The sequence below is a fragment of the Gopherus evgoodei genome, chromosome 1 (genome assembly GCF_007399415.2).
Source record: "Gopherus evgoodei ecotype Sinaloan lineage chromosome 1, rGopEvg1_v1.p, whole genome shotgun sequence".
NCBI classification, from domain to species: domain Eukaryota; kingdom Metazoa; phylum Chordata; order Testudines; family Testudinidae; genus Gopherus; species Gopherus evgoodei.
The window spans coordinates 315487653-315510384 of record NC_044322.1 but is presented as its reverse complement, the minus strand read 5'-3'; the positions used below and the strand labels follow the sequence as shown (position 1 = coordinate 315510384).

At 40.3% G+C, this 22732-nt stretch overlaps 1 protein-coding gene across 9 annotated transcripts in view; it reads left to right on the top strand.

The window, feature by feature from the left end:
• Positions 1–1157: 1157 nt before the first annotated feature.
• Positions 1158–22732, top strand: part of IMMP2L (inner mitochondrial membrane peptidase subunit 2) — an 879272-nt gene continuing 857697 nt past the window's right edge. For 2 of the 9 annotated variants that reach the window (XM_030549004.1, XM_030549010.1), the window contains exons 1-2: positions 1158–1233; positions 1744–1951. The gene's annotated coding sequence lies outside the window, so the exon portion shown is untranslated. Of the gene's footprint in view, positions 1234–1275; positions 1306–1336; positions 1394–1524; positions 1685–1743; positions 1952–12830; positions 12853–22732 lie in introns of those variants that run through there. The other 7 variants (XM_030549005.1, XM_030549012.1, XM_030549006.1 and 4 more) reach the window with 7 other exon arrangements.

Sequence of the window (22732 nt, the reverse complement as noted above, 5' to 3'; positions counted from 1 at the left end):
TGAATTGCCGCCGAAGAGCCTGGAGCCGGCCCTTGTCTTGGGCACAAAAGTTCCTTGTTACAGCTTTGGGTGTGTGCACAGGAATAAAAATTTGGCTGCTTTTGGAGGGAAACCTTCTGTGTCTCTCTGCCAGAGGAGCTGGCTCCCTTATCCCCTCCTCCCCAACCTCCTCAGGGCTGGAGGGGCTGTTATCTCCCACTCCAGTCTGGCTGGAGCTCACGCTCCTCATTCTGGCAGGGTTCTGTGCGACCACTGATTTGAGGGGCCTATGCCCTTGCTTGTTCCCCCCTTGCACACGCCCCTACTGCCTGGGTTTTATTCCCAGCAACCCACTTCACTTACCTGTTCCTTCCTTTCCAGAACTGTAAAATGTGGATGATACTTGCAAAGTGTTTGGAGGTTTACTGAAGAAAAGAACTATTATATTAAAATTAAAATAAAACTGTGACAACTTAAAGATGTCTCACACTACTACTGGTAAGAGGCCAAGACTTACAGCTTGGTCTGAGCCACCTGCAAAAAGTTTAATACCTTTGAAATGTGGAAAGGAGCAGTGCCAGTGGTGATTCACTCCACCAATAGCTAAGTAACATGTAAACATAGAGAGCGCTGGCTATGTTGCTGGGTCCCTTGCCACATCCACCCACCCCGAATGCTGCTTCACAGTAAGCTTGAACTGTTTGGCCAGCTGGCCACGCTAGGGCACTGTCAGGTGTGTAGGGACAGGAACATGAGGGGAGCATTCTGTGTGAACACGCTTAAGGTAATTAATGACAAAGTCAGCGAAAGCCCCTGTAGCCAAATATTTTCCACGGGCGCATGCTGCAGTGGAAGGGCCTGTCCTGTTTGCTACAGCATGAGCCAAAGCGTGTGGCAGGATACACAAGCCTCTGCTTATACTGCCATGCATTTGCCTGGCTGCAGCAGGTTTCCTGTTGGGGGGAACTGTGGGCTTGGCCGGCCCCGGCACGCAGAGTTAGTTGAAGGTGGGAGCTGCCCCTTGGCCCCACCCTGTACTGAGAGGCTCCTCCACCTCCCCCCTTGCTCGCTCCTCTCCCGCTACCGCGCGACGCCAGCACCCGCACCACAGTGCTGGTCACGTGAGCGAGGAAAGCCGGTTCACCCGCCCTGCGGCCCCACCCCTCCGAAGGGCACGTGTCACGCGCACGTAACGAGCGCGTCCCCGCAGTCGCGTCAGGGGCTCGTTCAAACTAGGAGCGCTGAAAACTTGCGGTAAGTAGCGCCGCGCGGGGACGAGGGCGAAAAAAGTGACGGCAGCTGGCAGGGATCAGCGGCGCGCATAGCGTGCGTGGGGGATGGGGTCAGGAAGCCGGCCAGGGAGGGGGCTGTTTTCCCCTTTACATGGGAGCGGAGTGGCCGAGGGGGCTTTCGGGTGGGTACGTGCCGTGGGGGAAGGGCCCCAAGAGGGGAGGAGCGCTGCGGCTACAGTAATAACCCGGGGAAGCTGTTCTCTCCGCAGCGGCGCTCGCAGCGCCTTGGCCAGGCGCGGCGCTCGCTCCGTTCCAGCGCTCGCCGCGGCGGAAACCCGGGAGCGGCTGTAACCCAACAGCCCCCACCCTGGCCCCTAGGCACTAACAAGCGCCTTGAAATAACAGCCCCAGCGTCACGCGTACACGTTACTGGCAGCGGGGAAGGGGAACGCACCGAGAGCGCCGCTTAGAAGGTGACCTGAAAATAAATTGTCTTGACAAATGGTTTTATGATGTGATTTCCCACCTGCAGGCCACGGGAGAACTTTCTTAAGGACCGAGTCCAGCCAGAGCAAAACTGGCCTCTTCTGTACAGCGTATTAGAAAGTCTAGTCTGCCGCGAAGATTGGGAGAGCGCGGCCACTCCGGTCTGGAGACACCTTCGGGAAGAGGCGAGTCTTGCAAAGTGTATGACTGCAGGTGGTGAGACTCAGCTCATCCTGCTCACTGGCTGAACACAGGTGCTACAGTGTATCAAACAGCGTGGCATGTTATCTGTGATCTTCGATATACTGCAGTGGTTCTCAAATTTTTGTGCTGGTGACCCGTTTCCCACAGCAAGCCTCTGAGTGTGAACCCCTTTATAAATTAAAGACACTTTAAACTATGTTTAACACCATTATAAATGCTGGTGGCAAAGCGGGGTTTAGAGTGGAGGCTGACAGCTTGCCATCTTCCACGAAATAACCTCATGACTCCCTTGAGGGGTCGTGACCCCCAGTTTGAGAACCCCAGATACACTGCTCTTGTTTGAGAGGTCATTTTTGTACTGGTCCTCTCCTGTTTTACTGACAGCATGTTGTGTTGTTGCTGCAGCCTGCTGGCGTATACAGCCAATTCATAGGAAGTCCTATAAGTGGGATTTTTAAGAATACATCCCAAAGAGTACAAACCTTGGGAGAACTTCAGAATTGTTCTATATACTTAAAAACAATCCTGCCACTAATCTGACTGCCCCTCCTTGCTGACAGGAGCAAGTCTCATTATGTCACAGCAGTACCCTCCCATCCCGCTTTGAGTTTCTCTGCCACTTACCCTGTTAAGATTCCTTCTTTGTGTTTGACTTCTCTCTCTCTCTCTTTCTCTCTCTCTCAAAAAAAAAAAAATCAAGTAAATGTTTAAAGCCAGAGTTGGAGGGGAAAGGAAGAAAGAGCAAGCAAGAGACCAATGTTGTAATATCTTTCTGCTCTCTTTGTTTGCTGTAGTTCACTGAGACGCGTTCATTAGAGCAGTGGAGTTTGACAGAACAGTTGCCACCTGTAGAGGAGGCAGCATTAAGAATACCCACCATTGGAGGAACAATACAGAAATAGCATAATTTTAATGGGAAAATGGCCTTCGTGGTGGGGCTGTTTTAACAAGGGGCTCCTGTGACTCTTCCTCAACAAATTATGTTCATCTATGTGTCTGACAATTTTGTTCTTTACTATAGTTTCAGCCAGTTTGCCCGGTACTGAAGTCACGCTTACCAACCTGCAATTGCTGGGATAACGTCTAGAGCCCTTTTTAAAAATGGAGGTCAAATTAGCTCTCCTTCAGTCATTTGATACAGAAGCTGATTTAAATGATAAGTTACAGACTACAGTTAGTAGTTCTGCAGTTTCACATTTGAGTTCCTTCAGAACTCTTGGTGAATACCATCTGGTTCTGGTGATTTATTACTGTTTAGTTTATCAGTTTGTTCCAAAACCACCTCTATTGACACCTCAATCTGGGACAGTTCCTAAGAATTGTCACCTAAAAAGAATGGCTCAGATTTGGGAATCTCCCTCACATCCTCAGCTGTGAAGACCAATGCAAAGAATTCATTTAGATTCTCCGCAATGGCCTTATCATCCTGGAGTGCTCATTTCACATCTCGATTATCCAGTGACTCCTGCTTCTGATGTACTTAAAATTCTTTTTGCTATTACTTTTTGAGTCTTTGGCTAACAGTTCCTCAAATCCTTTTTTGACCTTCCTAATTATATTTTTAGACCTCATTTGCTAGAGTTTATGCTTCTTTCTACTTTCCTCACTAGGATTTAACTTCCACTTTTGAAATTATGCCTTTTTGCCTCTCACTACTTTTACTTTGTTTAGCCATGGTGGCATTTTTTGGTTCTCTTACTGTGTTTTTAAATTTAGGGTATACATTTAAGTTGAACTTCTGTTATGATGTTGTTAAAAGTTTCCATGCAGCCTGCAGGGATTTCACTTTTTGTGATGTTAGTTAAACAGAATTTAAAAGGTACCTCCTCTTTTTGTGTAGTTCCCCTTGCTGAAACTAAAAGCTATAGAATTGGGCTGCTATAGTATTTTCCATTTTATCAATTTTTTTATTTTAACTTTAACTTTAACTTCTTGGAGCATTTCACAGTCACCATCCTGGTCAGGTGGTCAGTAATATATCCCTACTGCTATTATTTATGTTATTCCAGTGTGGAATTACTATCCATAGGGATTCTATGGTACAATTTGATTCATTTAAGATGTCTACTTTGTTTGATTCTATGCTTTCTTTCACAGATAGTGCCACTCCCCCACCAGCATGACCTGTTCTGTCCTTCTGATATATTTGGTACCCTGTATTATGTCCCATTGATTATCCTCATTCCACCAAATTTCTGAGATGTCTATTATATTATATTGTATTATATTATATTTTATATTCATTTAATATGAAGCACTCTAGTTCACCCATCTTATTATTTCCTTGAGAGTTTCACTCAAACTTAGACTCTTTGTTTCTGGAGGATCCATGTAGGTGCATGTAATGATATTCTTCAGTCCTTTTATTGTTGCCTGTGACAAAGTTTCAAAGCATCCTTCTTTTGCTACTGCAATAACGAAGCACACAAGGGGGCATGTCCTCTGCTGCTCTATATCTTGTAATGGGCCTATGACAGTTTACATGAGTTGAGGGCCAGTTCCTAGGTGTAGTGGTGGTATAAATTATTTGTAATTTTTTGTTTCTTCTGCAGTAAATTTTACAAATGTAACATTGTACAGTTAGAATGTGAAAAGAAAAATAGCAATTAAACTTTGAATAAAAGAGGCTTGCAAAATAAGAAAGGAAGACACCTCACAGGGATTTTCAGAATAAAATAGCAGAATGATTGCTATGAGAGGCTTGGGAATTAGCTTTGCTGCTCCAGCCTGCATCCAACACCTGTAATTCTTTAAAACTAAACAATGTAACTACTACCATCATCAGATTTTCAATCTTTTAAGTTTTTACTAAATTTTTAAATGTTAAATCATTTTTCATAATTTTTATAGACTCATAGACTTTAAGGGCAGAAGGGACCATTATGATCATCTAGTCTGACCTCCTGCACAATGCAGGCCACAGAATCTTACCCATCCACTTCTATAACAACTCCCTAACTTATGTCTGAATTACTGAAGTCTTCAAATTGTGGTTTGAAGACCTCAAGCTGCAGAGAATCCTCCAGCAAGTGACCCATGCCCCACGCTGCAGAGGAAGGTGAAAACTTCCAGGGCCTCTGCCAATCTGCCCCGGATGAATATTCCTTCCCGACCCCAAATATGGCGATCAGTTAAACCCTCAGCATGTGGGCAAGACTCACCCGCCAGCACCCAGGAAAGAATTCTCTGCAGTAATTGAGATCGCATCCCATCAAAGACCACTGGGCATATATACTTACCTGCTGATAATCGAAGCTGATAATCAATAGCCTAATTTTGGCAATTAATTTTGGTAATACCATCCCTTCCATAAACTTATCAAGCTTAGTCTTAAAGCCAGGTATGTCTTTTGCCCCCACTACTCCCCTTGGAAGGCTGTTCCAGAACTTCACTCCTCTAATGGTTAGAAACCTTTGTCTAATTTCAAGTCTAAACTTCCTAGTGTCCAGTTTATATCCATTTGTCCACATTGGTACTAAGCTTAAATAATTCCTCTCCCTCCCTAATATTAATCCCTCTGATATATTTATAAGGAGCAAGCATATCCCCCCTCAGCCTTCTTTTGGCTAGACTAAACAAGCCAAGCTCTTTGAGTCTCCTTTCATATGACAGGTTTTCCATTCCTTGGATCATCCTAGTAGCCCGTCTCTGAACCCGTTCCAGTTTGAATTCATCCTTCTTAAACATGGGAGACCAGAACTGCACACAGTATTCCAGATGAGGTCTCACCAGTGCCTTATATAACGGTACTAACACCTCCTTATCTTTGCTGGAAATACCTCGCCTGATGCATCCTAAAACTGCATTAGCTTTTTTAACGGCCACATCACATTGGCAGCTCATAGTCATCCTGTGATCCACCAATACTCTGAGATCCTTCTCCTCCTCTGTTACTTCCAACTGATGTGTCCCCAATTTATAACTAAAATTCTTATTGTTAATCCCTAAATACATGACCTTGCACTTTTCACTATTAAATGTCATCCTATTACTATTACTCCAGTTTACAAGGTCATCCATATCTTCCTGTATGATATCCTGGTCCTTCTCTGTGTTAGCAATACCTCCCAGCTTTGTGTCATCCGCAAACTTTACTAGCACATTCCTGCTTTTTGTGCCAAGGTTAGTAATAAAAAAGTTAAATAAGATTGGTCCCAAAAGTGATCCCTGAGGAACTCCACTAGTCACCTCTTTCCAGCCTGACAGGTCACCCTTCCGTACGACCCATTGTAGTCTCCCCTTTAACCAGTTCCTTATCCATCTTTCAATTTTCAAATTGATCCCTATCTTTTCCAATTTAACTAATAATTCCCCATGTGGAACTGTGTCAAATGCCTTACTGAAATCGAGGTAAATTAGATCTACTGTATTTCCTTTGTCTAAATAATCTGTTACCTTCTCAAAGAAGGAGATCGGGTTGGTTTGGCATGATCTACCTTTTGTAAAACCGTGTTGTAATTTGTCCCAGTTACCATTGACCTCAATGTCTTTAACTACTTTCTCCTTCAAAATTTTTTCCAAGATCTTACATACTACAGATGTCAAATTAACAGGCCTATAGTTACTCGGATCACTTTTTTTCCCTTTCTTAAAAATAGGAGCTATGTTAGCAATTCTCCAGTCATACGGTACAACCCCCGAGTTTACTGATTCATTAAAAATTCTTGCTAATGGGCTTGCAATTTCATGTGCCAGTTCCTTTAATATTCTTGGATGAAGGTTATCTGGGCCCTTCGATTTTGTCCCTTAAGCTGTTTGAGTTTGGCTTCTACCTCAGATGTGGTAATATTACCTCCATATCCTCATTCCCATTTGTCATCTTTCCATTATCTCTAAGCTCCTCATTAGCCTTATTAAAGACTGAGGCAGTATTTATTTAGATATTGGGCCAAGCCTTGGTTGTCTTTAACCTCCATTTCATCCTCAGCATTTAGTGGTCTCACTTCTTCTCTCTTTGTTTTCTTCTTATTTATATGGCTATAGAACCTTTTACTATTGGTTTGAATTCCCTTTGCAAGGTCCAACTCTACATGGCTTTTAGCCTCTCTCACTTCATCCCTACATGTTCTGACCTCAATAAGGTAGGTTTCCTTGCTAATACTGCCCATCTTCCACTCCTTGTAGGCTTTCTGCTTTTTCTTAATCACCTCTCTGAGATGCTTGCTCATCCAGCTTGTTCTGCAACTCCTGCCTATGGTTTTTTTCCCCCTTTCTTGGGATGCAGGCTTCTGATAGTTTCTGCAGCTTTGATGTAAAGTAATTCCAGGCTCCTCTGCCTTTAGATCCCAGAAGTTCTTCAGTCCAATCCTCTTCCCTAACTAATTTCCTTAATTCTTTGAAGTTAGCCCTTTTGAAATAAAAAACCCTAGTCCCAGATCTGTTTTTGTTTATCCTTCCATCTCGTTTGAACTGAATTAGCTCATGATCACTCGAACCAAGGTTGTCCCCTACAACCATTTCTTCTATGAGGTTCTCACTACTCACCAAAACCAGATCCAAAATGGCATCCCCTCTCGTTGGTTCTTCAACTACTTGGTGAAGAAATCCATCACCTATCACATCCAGAAAAATCTGAGCCCTATTGTTGTTACTAGCACTTGTCCTCCAGTTTATATCTGGGAAGTTAAAGTCTCCCATGATCACACAATTCCCATTAGTGTTTACTTCCTTAAAAACATTAAAGAGGTCTCTCTCCATATCCAGATCAGATCCCGGCAGTCTGTAGCACACCCCAAGCACTATCTCGGGGAAGGCTCTAGTAGCTTTCTTTCCCAATGTGATTTTTGCCCAGACAGACTCTGTCTTATCCATTCCATCACTTTTTATTTCTTTACAGTTAACCTCATCATTGATATACAATGCTGCTCCACCACCTTTGCCTTTATTTCTATCTTTCCTAAACAGCACATAGCCTTCAATATCTGTACTCCAGTCATGACTACTATTCCACCATGTTTCTGTTATCCCTATAATATCTGGTTTCACTTCCTGCACCAGTAGCTCTAGTTCCTCCATTTTGTTACTTAGGCTTCTCGCATTAATGTACAGACATCTTAATTTTTGCCCTTTGGCTTCACTGACATTCTTTACCCGGTTAGGCATAGACATTCTACCACCAGCATCAACTATTAGACTGGTATCTACACTACCCTTCCTCCTTATGTCAATTCTTCTGCCCACGGCTGTATCCTCTCTTACTTTGTTTTCTTCCCTCTCAATGTTAAATTCCAGCGTGGAGATTACCTGGACAGCTCCCAACCATCTCCCCCAAATTCCTAGTTTAAAGCTCTCTTAATCAGTTGGGCGAGCCTCTATCCTAGAAGTCTCTTTCCCTCCTTACTCAGGTGAAGTCCATCCCGAGAGAACAGTCTTCTGCCCATGAGTGCTTCCCAGTGGCCATACATCCTACAGCCCTCCTTATAGCGCCACTGCCTGAGCTATGTGATTATTTAAAGAAATTTACAATATTCTGTTGGAGAAATTACTACATATTGTATATAGAAGTGAGAAATAACCAGCTCTATATTAAGCATTGTATAGTATATAGACTAAGGGTTCTCAAACTGGGGGTTGAGATCCCTCAACGGGTTGCGAGGTTATTACATGGGGGGTCACGAGCTGTCAGCCTTTGCATCCAGCATTTATAATGGTGTTAAATATATAAAAAAGTGTTTTTAATTTATAAGAGAGAGGGAGGGTCACACTGAGAGGCTTGCTATGTGAAAGGGGTCACCAGTACAAAAGTTTGAGAACTAGTGATACAAACAATTACGAAAAAAAATTAAACTCTTCATATTCAAATTGTCTTTTAATGATAAAACTAGTAGCTAGCTCCTTTGTTCTGAGCATAATTGGAATTTTGATTTGGGATGTTTGGTAAGGACCCTGGAGTTAATGTGCAAGAGGCTTCAATTGATTTCTGAAATATCCATATCTTTTAGTTTGCTTTTGGTTCAACAGTGGGTTTTCATCTTAAAAAAGATGTTTCAATATGTCAAATGGACAGCATTGCATTATAAGATCCTTCAGGACTTATTAAGCATAGTGGATGTTCTAATTAGTGTCTGAAAACTACATTTCCCTACTAACTGATGTTGTTTATAGAGGCTGTTATGACCCGGTCATAAACAGATAGTTAAGGGTTAATGTCTCTTTTACCTGTAAAGGGTTAACAAATAGGGACCCAAACACCTGACCAGAGGACCAATCAGGAAACAAGATACTTTCAAATCTGGGTGGAAGGAAGCCTTTGTTTGTGGGTTTTGGGTTTGTGCATTGTTCTTTTGGGGTCCTGGACGGGACTAGAGTGGCAGAAACCTGGTTGCACATCTCCCTGCTACAGTCTCTTATCTATTCAGAATAGTTAGTAAGTAAAAAAGGCAGTTATAGTCTTTTAACTTGTTTTCTTTCTATTGTCTATAAGCTATAAAAACCCTGTATATTTATCATCTTGATTACAGAGACAGTTTTTATGTTTTTCCTTCTTTATTAAAGTTTTCCTCTTTTTTTTAGAATCTAATTGATTTTTTTTTGGTTATCTTTTGTAAGACTCCAGGGAAGGGAGTCTGCATTCACCAGGGAATTGGTGGGAGAAAGGAAAGGGAGGAGGAAAGAAAAACCTGCTCTCGGTGTTTATCTCTGTATCTCTCTCTGGGGAAGAAGGGAGGTGGAAGGGGTGATTCAAGGAATTGAATCACGGTGGTCTCCTAGGGTACCCAGGGCGGGAAAGAGCTGGGAGAAAGAAAGGAGGGGGAAGGAAAATGGTTTATTCCCCTTTGTTTTGAGACTCAAGGAATCTGGGTCTTGGGGGTGCCCAGGGAAGGGTTTGGGGAGACCGGAGTCTATCAGGCGCTCCACCCAAGTCTTGATTGGTGGCAGCCTATCAGATCTAAGCTGGTAATTAAGCTTAGAGGGATTCATGCTAGTACCCATATTTTGGACGCTAAGGTTCAGATTTGGGAATTATACTATGACAGACCCTCCCTCCCCTTTTTTTTTAAACTTTGCAGGCTGAGTCTTTAGTTACTAAGCAATTGTTTCCTTTGTATTGAGGATAAATTTATCATAATTTTAAAGTCAATTTTCTAAATGTGACAAGAACTAAATTAATTGATAATATATATTTACACGGGATACATATTAGGAATTATAATGATTAGATAAATTAATTAACAGTAAGGTTTCTTCAGTTATCAAACAGCTTCATTTCAGTCATTGCAGAGTAAAATATTCTTGAATGTACAGACATGTATTTCTTTGTTTTACAGTTGATTTATTTAAAAAAAAGACTCTGTGCCATCAGTTGAGAATACAGTTGATTTGAATAGATTGGCATACACATTAGAGGAGCTAAAATATTTGGAAAATTTTGTAGTTCTAACAGTTATATATGTTTCCACAAAAAATGCACAAAATTCTGTCATCTACATCAAGAAGATCAAATACTCTTAACTGGAATCTCACTGATCTGTTATGCTGATTCTTTGATATGAGGGAGAATATGACATCTCCCATGTTATGAAGTAGGATAATGTATCTTGCTTTGTAAAAGTAATGCTTTCTGTCCATCTAACATATTTACAAATAACAATCAATGGCTCTTTGCTTTTGCCTTCTTTCTAATGTCAGTGACATAACTTCTGGATTCTTTAATTCTGTGTTATGTTTTGCTGCAAAGTTAGTATCATACATTTCCCAAAGAATATTTACTACTATTTATTAGACTTGAGCAAGGTACGTTTATCTTTCAGTGTCAGGAAATGGTTATGGCAACTGGCAAAGCATGCATCTTGCCATGAATATCAGATTCAAAATCAATATGGCAGCAAATACCGCTATGCAGAATGCACTGCAGTTGCTATTGCAGTCTCACGGTGCCCTCTAATGTTCAAGGGTAAAATTTAATGAGTCACAGTAAAGGAAATATTAAAAAAAAAAAGTCAAAATTTGATACACTCTTATGATTTAAGAAACTAATCTGCAGAACCACTGAGTTCCGTAGTGTGACAGTCAATTTGGCATCATTAGCAAATTATGTACAGTAATGATTTGTACCTTGATATCTTGTTGCATGGTGCATGAAAAATATGTTCTAGTGAGTTTATTCTGATTCTATCTTTAGGCTTCTATGTTCCTCAACTTTATCCCATTATAAAATGTTGGCAAAAAGTATTTAACTCCCCCCCAACTCCTTCATTACAGAGTGTCAGGGTTCCTTCCCCACTCTGAACTTTAGGGTACAGATGTGGGGACCTGCATGGACACTTCTAAGCGTAATTACCAGCTTAGATTTGGTATCGCTGCCACCATCCAGTGTCTGGATCACTCCCTTTCCCCCCAAACCTTCCCCTCTCTGGGTAGCCTTTAGAGACACCTTCACCAATTCCCTGGTGAGTCCAGATCCATCCCTTGGATCTTAAAACAAGAAGAAATTAACCATCCCCCTTCCTTTCTCCCACCAACTCCTGGTGGATCTGATCCAACCCCCTTGGATCTAAAAACAAGGAAAAATCGATTAGGTATTGAAAAAAAGACTTTTAATTAAAGAAAATAAAGGTAAAAGAAAACCCTCTGGGAGAGATTAGCATACCAACTACTCTCACAGACAACAGATTCAAAACACAGAGGATGTTCCCTTGGGCACAAATTTAGTTACACAAAAAAAGTACCCAAATACCCAATTTGATTCTACCTCTTATTGCATAAGACAGGTTACAAAGAAATAAACATAAACCTATTTATTCTTTTCTAAAACTTATTACTCTGATAAGAGACTGGTTCCTTGATCTTTTCATTCCGGCTGAAACTGAAACGCTAAACAAAGGAAAAACTTCCCTCCTTCCTTTTGAAACATCTTGTTCCTCTATTGGTTCCTCAGGTCAGGTGTTAGCTAGGCTAGGTGAACTTTTTAACTCTTTACAGGTAAAAGAGGCATTAACCCTTAACCATCTGTTTATGACAGAGGTTCTCGGAGGACTAGTTAATTTTTGTAAACTGCTTTGAAAATGGAAAGTGCCATCTAACTTAAGCGTCATTCATTGTTTTCTTCCTTTGGTGCAATTTTTAAAATAAATGTAACAACATTTACTAAGTTACTAAATTATCATAAACATTGATCCCGGTAGGCCAGTTGCACAGGAGAGAGGCTTGCTTTAATCTTCTCAGATATTAATTGTCCATAAACCCAGGAGAATTCAGAAACTTCCCATCTCTCTCATGTTATGTTATCTCATGTTATGCTAAGATTTGTTCCTTGTTGCAAAATATGCTGGAAAAGTCTGATTTAGAGATTTTTATGTTTTGAGATGGCAGTCTTTCATTTTCTCGGTAACAAGGATTATTTATGCTTCATGGATATTTATTCATTTTTATTTAAGCAAAGGTAAATGGGAAGTGTTCACTATTTGGCTTTTGTTTCATTTTGGGTTTGCCTAAATTTGAGTAATGGCGAATTGTGTGACAATGCTGAATTTTTGGAGTCTACTTCGAGGTGGGGGCAGGCAGGAGAAGTGTTTTACAGGGGAAGTAGAGTCATGTAAAGTGTGGATAAAAATCAAAGGTTTGTTAAATATATTTATGTAAATATATTTTTAAAAGTTAATGTATTGAGATACAACATATCATTTACAATGTCTATCTGAAGCCAAAACACAGCAGCTGCTGGCATTTACAGTGGGGCACTTCACATTCATTGGCCCAATTGTTAACCTATTTTGTATGTTTTCAATCAACTTAAAGTGCAATAGGACATACCTGCCATGCTGTTCATCTAAAACTGTTCTAAAACTGAAGTAATTTAAAATGATGTCTATGAATGCATTCATTAACTACACGGAGATTTATCTTACTCTATCTTTAAAGCTATACATTTTTCTATATTTTGGAAATAGATCTCAGCTTAGTCCAAAATATCCTAACCTGGAGCCTGAGAAAGCTAAACTTTGCTTGGCCAGTAAGTGTGCATGCACAGGACATTAATTCTTTGACTTGCGTGAAAAGCTGAAATTGATTATTTTTTAAAAAAAAGATAATATATAAAAATATCCTGTTAATATACGTAGCTCATTTTTCATGGCTCAGTGGTTGCAGAAAATTAGTTGATTTGCTATGCTTTTTCTTCCTGGCATGTGTGCGCGCCTGGGAATGGTTTGCTGTGCTTAAAACACCTGAGTACCTCAGCTTAGAATAGAAAAAGGATAACTAGTCTTAGAGTAACCTTCACCAGGAATTCTGTTTTTTCTCTCCTTATGTTTTCCCCCTCACAAAGATAAACTTGGTTGTTTAGAAATGGATGGTTGTCTAGCAGGGTAAAATTCATGTTCTAGACCAGGGTAGGCAACCTATGGCACATGTGCCGAAGGCGGCACACGAGCTGATTTTCAGTGGCACTCACGCTGCCTGGGTCCTGGCCACCTGTCTGGGGGGCTCTGCATTTTAATTTAATTTTAAATGAGGCTTCTTAAACATTTTAAAAACCTTATTTACTTTACATACAACAATAGTTTAGTTATATATTATAGACTTATAGAAAGAGACCTTCTAAAAACACTAAAATGAATTATGCGAAACCTTAAATCAGAGTGAATAAATGAAGGCTCGGTACACCACTTCAGAAAGGTTGCCGATCCCTGTCCTAGACTTCCTTTGTTGCTTGCAGTCCTCCCAGTCTGTACTCTCATAGACTCTAGGACTGGAAGGTACCTCGAGAGGTCATCGAGTCCAGTCCCCTGCCCTCGTGGCAGGACCAAATACTGTCTAGACCATCCCTAATAGACATTTATCTAACCTACTCTTAAATATCTCCAGAGATGGAGATTCCACAACTTCCCTAGGCAATCTATTCCAGTGTTTAACTACTCTGACAGTTAGGAACTTTTTCCTAATGTCCAACCTAAATCTCCCTTGCTGCAGTTTAAGCCCATTGCTTCTTGTTCTATCATTGGAGACTAAGGTGAACAAGTTTTCTCCCTCCTCCTGATGATACCCTTTTAGATACCTGAAAACTGCTATCATGTCCCCTCTCAACCCGCTCCATTTACTTTCTGAATATGTGGGTCTGACAATCTTTGGATGGATGGATGGGATACAGTGATGTTACTTTAGCAAAGAATTAATTCTTTAGTGAATTGTATCTTCAGTAATGAATCAGTGACAGGCAAGGCCTAATGTTATTGTGTTGATTTGATCTGAAATGTGATATTTTTTGTAGAGTTGGCCTGGTGTCTCAAAGATCATAATATCCATCTGTTTGCTTTTCCAGAACTCCAGTTTGGGTACTTGTTCCTTTGACAAGGTTATAACTTTAAAGGTTTTACTGTTGATTTTCCTGTATCATAATTATACTGGGAAGACTTGTCCTGAGTTCATAATGATAGGAAATTAATCTGCCTGTTATGGAAGGCTGGTTGACTTGTAGTAATTCAAATTATGCAGTGTGAGAGCAGATTCCAGTAAAGTATAGACTAGAACAGAAATCTTTTGATGTTTAGTTTTACGTTTAGATTAAAATAATGTTAATATGGGAAAAATTAGGGATGTCTACTTCCCTTATATTTTGTAGGGTTTCTTATTTTATGAGAAGTGATGCAATATAGAGTATCTGTTTACTTAATTGAAAAACATGCTTACAATTTTGATTTGGAGATTTTTCACTTGTTCAACAGTTAATTTTTAATATTCAAGTAACTTTTGTGATTTAAAACAGGTGTAACGGTAGCAATGCCAATATTAAGGCAAACTAACACTTTCCATTATAACCATCTGTTTTCAATTGCTTATAACTTTATCAGACTTTAACCTTTTAGGTTGTATTTTTATGCTTGGTCTTGACCTGAGATTGAATTGTTATGGAAATTTTGAACAAAAGATGGTTCGACCAGTTTGACGAAAGAGTATCTTGAAAAATAGACAGATTTTTCTAATATTAAAATAAGTTCTGACTGCTTTTGAACAGCTTTAGTACTTCTGTGGTTTGGAGTAGGAACTGGTCATTTGTCAGGGAAATATGCCTGTGGTCAGAGAGAGATGCCTTTTGCCATTCTCAGGAAAGTCTATATCCAATTTGGTTGTTCCTAACTGTGAAGATCACTATTCACACATGTACAGTAGAACATACAAAGGATTATGCCTTCATTTTGTGAACATTTCAGTTGCATGGAACATACCATCATGGTCCACTGAGCCTCCTGCATTGTCCTGAAGCAGCCAAACAGAACCTTTTGGCTGGTTGGCTGCTGTGGTCTCTGCTCATCTTCTTATCAGAATGGCTCAGGAGAAAGTGCACTGGCTGGGAGTCAAATTATGAGTGTAATCAGGCTCCATTGTAGTCAGTAGGAGTTTTGGTAATAGGACCAAGATTTCACCCCATGAGTTTTAGATTAATGTCTTCTGCTGACTAGTGTTAAAGTGCACAGAAGTATTATAGCCCTTATTATTGAGCAGGGCTTCACGCTCTTCCTCTGTGGGGGAGGCAAGTGTCAGCTTCATCTCCTTTTATAGAAGGTATAGCTGAGTGGTTGCACAAGATCCTTTCTAACAGAAGTAGGCTAAGAGCTCAGTTCTATATGGATATGTCTGCACTACAGTTAGACACCTGCAACTGGCCCATACCAGCTGACTCTTTTTAAGGGGCTGTTTAATTGTGGTGGTGATGTTGGGCCTTAGACTGCAGCCTGAGCTCTGGGACCCTCCCTCCTCACAGGATCCTAGAGCCCGGGCTCCAGGCCAAGCCTGAATATCTATACTGCAGTTAAACAACCCGTTAGCTCAGTGGTTCCCAAACTTGTTCTGACGCCTGTGTAGGGGAAGCCTCTGGCGGGCTGGGCCGATTTGTTTACCTGCTATGTCCAATCACGGCTCCCAGAGGTGATGGTCTCTGCTCCAGGCCAATGGGAGCTGTTAGAAGTGGCACGGGCTGAGGGACGTACTGGCTGCCACATTCAGCAGCTCCCATTGGCCTGGAGCAGCGGACCGTGGCCACTGGGAGTCGCGATTGGCCGAACCTGCGGACGTGGCAGGTAACAAACCGCCCCGGCTTGCCAGGGGCTTTCCCTGAACAAGTGCTGGAACAAGTTTGGGAATCACTGCCTTAGCCCAAATCCCACAAGCCTGAGTCAGCTGGTGTTGGCCAGCTGTGGGATTTTAGTTGCAGTGTAGGCTTTTCCTATAAGGATATGTCTAAGTCTCATCAATTTCGACACACTGTCACAGCCAGGTTGCAGGCAGCCAGACCTCGTGGTCAGAGCCAGAGTCCGCAGTCATGAGACAGGAGTCAAAAATTGGCTGGGTAAGGATATTGAGCAGTCAGAACCACAAGGCAGGAATCAGAATCAGGATAGGTCAGGATACTAGGAGGTCAGAGGCAGGAGACAAACTGGAGGTTTAGAACTGCAAGTCACATGCCAAGAGTTAAGTCAGGATGCCAAGAAATCAAGCTGGGGAAGCAGGAGCAGGAAGCCAATGGCACATACAGTCAAGAGCAGAGTGGAACCCAGTTGTTTGGACAGCTTCCTGTTCCTGCTGCTGGCTTAAGCAGGGCTAGTGGCCCAATGAGCTGCGCTGGCACTCTGCCAGTTGGACGTCAGGGGCAGAGCCTCACACTGGGGCGGAGCTTCATGGGTCCCAGGTAGGCTATTGCCAGCAGGCTGCTAGGTGAGGGTTGGAACATGGCTGCTCCCATGAACCTTATGGAGCTGAGTTCAAGACCTGTCAAATCTATTTGTAAATCAGAACTTTTCCTGTAGTAGCTGGTCCACTGAGGATAACTGTCTGTTATGGCTAATAATGAGCAGGCTGACTCATTCATTGAGCACTGTCCATCCTGTGTACTGAGGCTGGTTGGTAAAATGCTATAGCTACAGCATAATGTTGTAGACCCATTTAACAGGTCAAAGTTTTGTCTTTGTGAGATTAGATCATATTGAGTCCTTAAGGTGGCTGGTGACATCCTTTTGCTGCACCAGTGAATTTTTATAATGTTACATAAATGGACTTTAAGAATTCTGCTGAAACAGTTGCAGGGCTAACTGAACCTTGAACCCCTCTCTCATGCCTCTGAATGCACCCCTTGTTAGGTGTTAGGCCTACTGCCGTAACTTATCTTCGGGAGAATCATGGGATTTCACCTATAAGAGACTTGGTCTCATGCTACAGCGCCCTGTTTACCAACTTTGATTTCCCAGCAGAACCAGCTGGGCTTGGCACCTGCAAGACCTCCCTCTGAGAGCTGTGACCTGGGGTTAATGGAGTGACCAGGCAAGCTTTCTTAAAAAAAAGTGTTGTAAAGAGGCCACAACATTTTTCATCTAAGGTAACTGGTTAACAATGAGATTTATCTCATTCATTATAGCTACTAGAATAACAATTAACTAGTTTCGCAAGTTGGACAAGTCATACTTAAAACAGAAAACTTCTGTTTTCCGCTTGATTTTATGTTTCACAGCATGTAGCAAAACCCAAATCTCTTTTCTCTTTTCTTTTCTCTTCTTTTCTCTTCTTTTCTTTTCTCTTCTTTGTATTATGAAACCTTTCCCTTTTTTCCTTTCAGACCACATGGATGTGGATGCTTCCACTGTGACATTGACACACACAATTATTTTTCTTTTGATAAACTGACCAAAAAATGGACGTTTCATTGGTTTGTGGAGATAAGATTGTAGCCAGTGATTTTAGCTTCTTGTTCATTTATTGTGTGATTATGATTAACTAACATGCAATGTCATACATAATAATATGTTACACAGAGTTAAATGGTAGGATTTTAGACGTATAAAATTGATCAGCAGTTAGATATCTAATACATAATTATTCCTTCTAATTAAGTGAAATTCAAGGCCTGCAGGTTGAGGCCTGAAAGATTTTAGCTTAGCCATGCTAGGCTTTGGAGGTAAGAAATGCATAACATAAGTAAGAGGGCATTGGGTTTTTCTTTGGTCAAAGATTATGGGAAGATATGTACCAATGGGTGATACTGTGAAAAATTAACAGTAAAAGTAATGACAAGATACCTGGTAATCACGTTTTTCTAACACATACCCTAACTGCAGAGTGCACCAAGTACAGAAATGCTAATCAGGTATAGTCAGAATTACGTTATAAAAGAGGGTGCCCAGAGTGGGAAAATTGAGCTCCCTATGGGAAACTCCAGCAGGAACCATCTGTCTACTGATGATCAAACCATGAGAGACCCATCAGACCCTAACACTACTGTGAAAGATGTGAATATATTTATATTTGTAACTTGTGCATAGGTCTGTACAGAATTTCTATGTGCTTAGATATTCATAACTTTAATTGTAACTTTAATAAAACTTGTAAAAGAGACTAAATCTTGTACTTGTGAATGTATGTATGTTTACTACCCTTGATCTTTGTTCCTAGAGGCTCTAAGGCTTGCAGAATTTTTTCGCTGACAGTTTTGTCAGTGACAGAAAAGTGCTAAAAGAAATGTGCTGGTTTGTGTTCACATTGTTTTCCACAGGTGTCAAAGCATGTTTACATGTGCAGCACTTGCATAGCAGATGAGAGGAGCGCACTGTGGTAGCTATCCCACTAAGCACTGCTTCAGGATACAAAGCAAATCATTATTATGGCAGAGGTGGATGTATGTTTGTGACAGCCGCCGGAAGCAACCAGTCTTGAGGCAGGGGGAGGAGACCCAGACAGATTCTGTCTGCCTGCCTCTGTTTATACAGTGGGAAGCAGCAGGAGCTTTCCACAATAATGATTTATTTTGTGTACTGGAGCAGTGACAGCACCGGCTGTCAGAAAGGTGCAAAAGGGGAGGGGCGCAGACAGGACTGGTGAGTTTCAAAGAGCAGCCGCTCCCGCTCTGCATTGTGGGACAGCTCTGGAGTGCAATTAGACTGGTAAAAGCAATCAAGAGTCTTCACTGGCACATCAGCGCAAAAAGACTCTTGTTGGGGTGGTTTTATTTTTGCACTGAAAATATGGGTTTCCAGTGGATTTCCATAGTTTTTGCTCAAAACCCTGACTTTTCGTGCTAAAACTGGCAAGTGTAGACATAGCCTAAATTTAAAGTAAGTAGCAAAGGTGACTTTCACTCTGGTAAGCTTGAAACTGTAGACCCCAGAGCCGAACCCAAGGTGGTGTAATACCGCATTACAAAATTAACTTTAAAAAGCTACAAGCTAATGTAAATATAGTCACTCGTTTTTTGACCTAAACAAGCTATTTAAGTGGAGAAAAGAGGAGGAAACAGATTGTTTAAAATAAACTAATACAATTTTTGGTTTTGTAGTTGTTTCACGTGTAGGCTGTGATCATTTGCCTCTTTTTCCCCAGATGTTTTCTTGTGAAAGAACATCAGGGGTCATTTTCTTTCCTTTGTGGATGACTGCTAACACTGTGTTTTTACTGCTATACTTCCCGTTGCACTTCTGTGAGTAATTTTTAAGTGCTTAAATGTGCAAATATATTGTAACTTGGGGCTTTCTGCAGATTACTTGATGGCATTCTGCAGGCTGCTTGATAAACAGTGTCTTCTAATGTGCAGGCAAGCATAGGAAATCAAAATAACATTTATATGTAGAGTGCAATCTAAATAGCATCTCTGTTCCATATATTGTAGTACCCACTAGAGGCTCATTGTAATCCTTGGACCTTTTGTGCACCAAACACTTCAGTCCAGATAATGCTGTGCTCCATCTGCCCTAATCTCTGAGTTGCACATTGTGAACTTCTTAGTACTTTGACCCTGTTATATACTAACACTTGATCCTTGCTATTCTGTGCTGTGTTGTGATTTTAAACAAGCTTTCTGTACTAAAACTTGAGTTAGCAAGGTTGCTGTTTTATGGTGATCAGTTACCTTTACTTGTTTTTGCATTAAAAAAAAGATAATTACAGCACTAACTGTAAACCCCATGAAAAGGGCACACATTTCGAGGTTATTTCTGTCTATTCTTGCTATTCAATAATTATTCCCACGGCAGCATTTTCATGTGCTATGACTTGTTAATGTATACAAGGTGCTACTGGCTAGTTATCGATCCAGAATATGTGCTGTGTTGGTTGAATTGTTTGAAGTCCTCTAATTTGTTTACTTTATTCCCTTCCCCCCCAATGACTCTTTAGAGGGCTAGCCTGCTCCATTGACACGCTAATCCTAGCCTCATTTAGGCTAGTTCCTTGCTGGCATAAAATGAACAATTATTTGTTTGCCTTAGGAGCTATGTAATCTTTTCTTCATGGTACTTCAGGAAGCAGAAGAACTTCCCAGCGTGAAATTTTGAAATCCAAGTATCACAGAAGGCGGTTAGATTTTAAACTTTTCTAAAACTTTTGTTTTACTCACTGATATTAATCACTTCTTGTGATTATTTACATGGAGATATTTTTTTACCAGAATGTATTTTCTTATTGTGCTGCAGATTTTTTTCCTGTAAAATTTAATAAAAACAAAAACCGCTCAAACTCATTATCACTTAATGATTTATATTGGGAAACATCATTAATCTAATCTTTCTATAAGTATTTTTGGTATGCTATCTTTTGTTGTTGAATTTTTACGTTAAATTGTGTTTTGTGCATCAGACTTGCAAATATTTGTTTAATGTGGAAACTGAACTATCTTTCATTGCTGTTAGTAATTCATGAGGCTTTATACTCTGTGAGCTGTGCATATAGTGTTCTAATAGTTATGATTAGAATTGGTTGGGATCTTGAAATTCCATTCTGTAGGAATTTCCATTTTTTTTTTTTAAAAAGTTCCAAATCAGAATGAAAAGTCAAAATTTCTTGTAAAATAATTCTGAAAATTGTCAGTTTGGGACCATTGAAACATTTATTTTTGAGTAATTTATTGAGATTCATGTATAGGGAGTATTTGATCTAAATCACTAGTCAGGAACTCAATTTAATCATGGACTTCAACATAAAAGTGCATTCTTGTTGGTCATTATAACCTTAATACATATTCTTCACAACTCGGATAGTTGTAGGCTTCATTTTTAGAAGGTACACACTATATATTTTTAAAGTGATTTATTCTGAAAACTTTTAAGATTAGTTTTACAGCTCTATCAGAAACTGAATGATTGTTTGGTTATTTCATTTACCAAAGGTAATTGAAGCAGATCGTTCACCTCCCAATGACTTCATAAGTATCTCCCATTCAACAGGTTAATCATTAATATTTGGAAGATTTTCTTGCCATGATGTATTAGGAGGAGAACATCACCAGACAGACATTTAAATAGTTTTTTTTAACTAAATCAACAGTGTTATGTATTCTTGGTTTTTTTCTTCAATGGCAAACATATAATATTTTAACAAAACAAGCATATGAATTTTCAGCTTTAGTTAAACATTCAAGTATTTTAAAATCAGGTTTGTTTTAGTTAAAATTGTTAACTAAAATAATTAAATGAAATATTAAAAAGAAATTAAATTGACTGTGTCAGCTAGGTCAACATGAGAAACTTAAAATATTGGCTTCTGCAGCTAACTCAGTCATCTTGATCTTCATTTTCCTGTTTGTTCATAATCTGGAAAAGAAAAACAAGCTTTCCTTCTTGAATGAATTAGTCCAAAGGAAGAAAATATTTTTTCTATACTGGTAGAAGAAGCTACTGCTGCTAAAAGTGAGATTATCACTTCAACAGTCTCTGAATCCAAGTGCTTAAGTGACTTGCACCAGTTCACTGGTGTGACTTTCTTTAAAACATCATCAGCAAATGTACATTTCTTGAATAGTTCACCCATAAGTCTGAAGTTTATTATAGTTGGCATTATGGAGAGATGATTGCTGGATGTACGTGTCATAGCCAGCTCCTCCTCTTCAGCAGTTAAGGTTTGACCCTGGTACCAAGTGTTGAGAATATTTGCAAGAAAATGAGCTGGAGATAGTGCTTGGCCCATTCATTTTTTAATGCTTGTAATTTAACTCTGTCATTGCATATTTCTCTTTTTAAGATCTCACTCAGTTTCTTCCAATTTTCAACAGCGTCAGCAATAAACCAGCTATTTCCCTGCATTTTGTTCAAAGGCTACAGAAATAGGCTTCAGGGTACCACATTTCTCTTAAGCCCAATGTTGAGAACTTTGGCTATTTATTTTTTCATGATTTTGTTCACAAACTGTCATCAGATTAGGCCAATTCTTGGTATAGTGCTCAAAACAGTCCACCACTGAGTTCTATCGCACATCTTGTGGGAGAATTAGCTTGGTTCCTCTCACAGTTTTTTCAGAGGAGCAGCTGCAAAGTGGTTGTTGGGGAATTTTTTTGCAATTTCAACAACATTAGCCTTTATTTCTCGAACACTGAAGTCTTTGGCTAGGAGGTGCATCAAATGAGCACTGCAACTGTATATTATTAGTTTGGGACTCTCTTCTAAATAATTTCTTCCCATCTTGGATACATTTGCAGCATTGTCTGTGACCAAGCTGCATACTAGACATTTGAATTTTTTTTCACAGTTTGTTATAGCTTTTACTGCTACTTCTTTTAAATATTCTACTGTGTGTGCATTTTCTGATGTATCATTTCGGAAAGGAAGACATTTCTTTCTTCTGTTGTCACGCAAGCACGTACAACAGGGTGCATTGTGGACATTGCTCCACCCATCAAGACTCAGGTTAACAATTTTACCCCTAGACTTTTTGCACACAGCTCAATTTCTCTTTCATACACTTTATCCAGAAATTTGCCTGTGACATCTGCTCTGTTGGGTGGAGTATATCCTGGTGTTAATGACTGAACCATGTTAATGAAGTGTGGGTTCTCAATCATATGGAAAGGAGAGTTTGCTGCATAAACAAACCGGGCAATTTTTGTAATCTGCTGGTTCTTATCACAAACTTATCTATGGTTG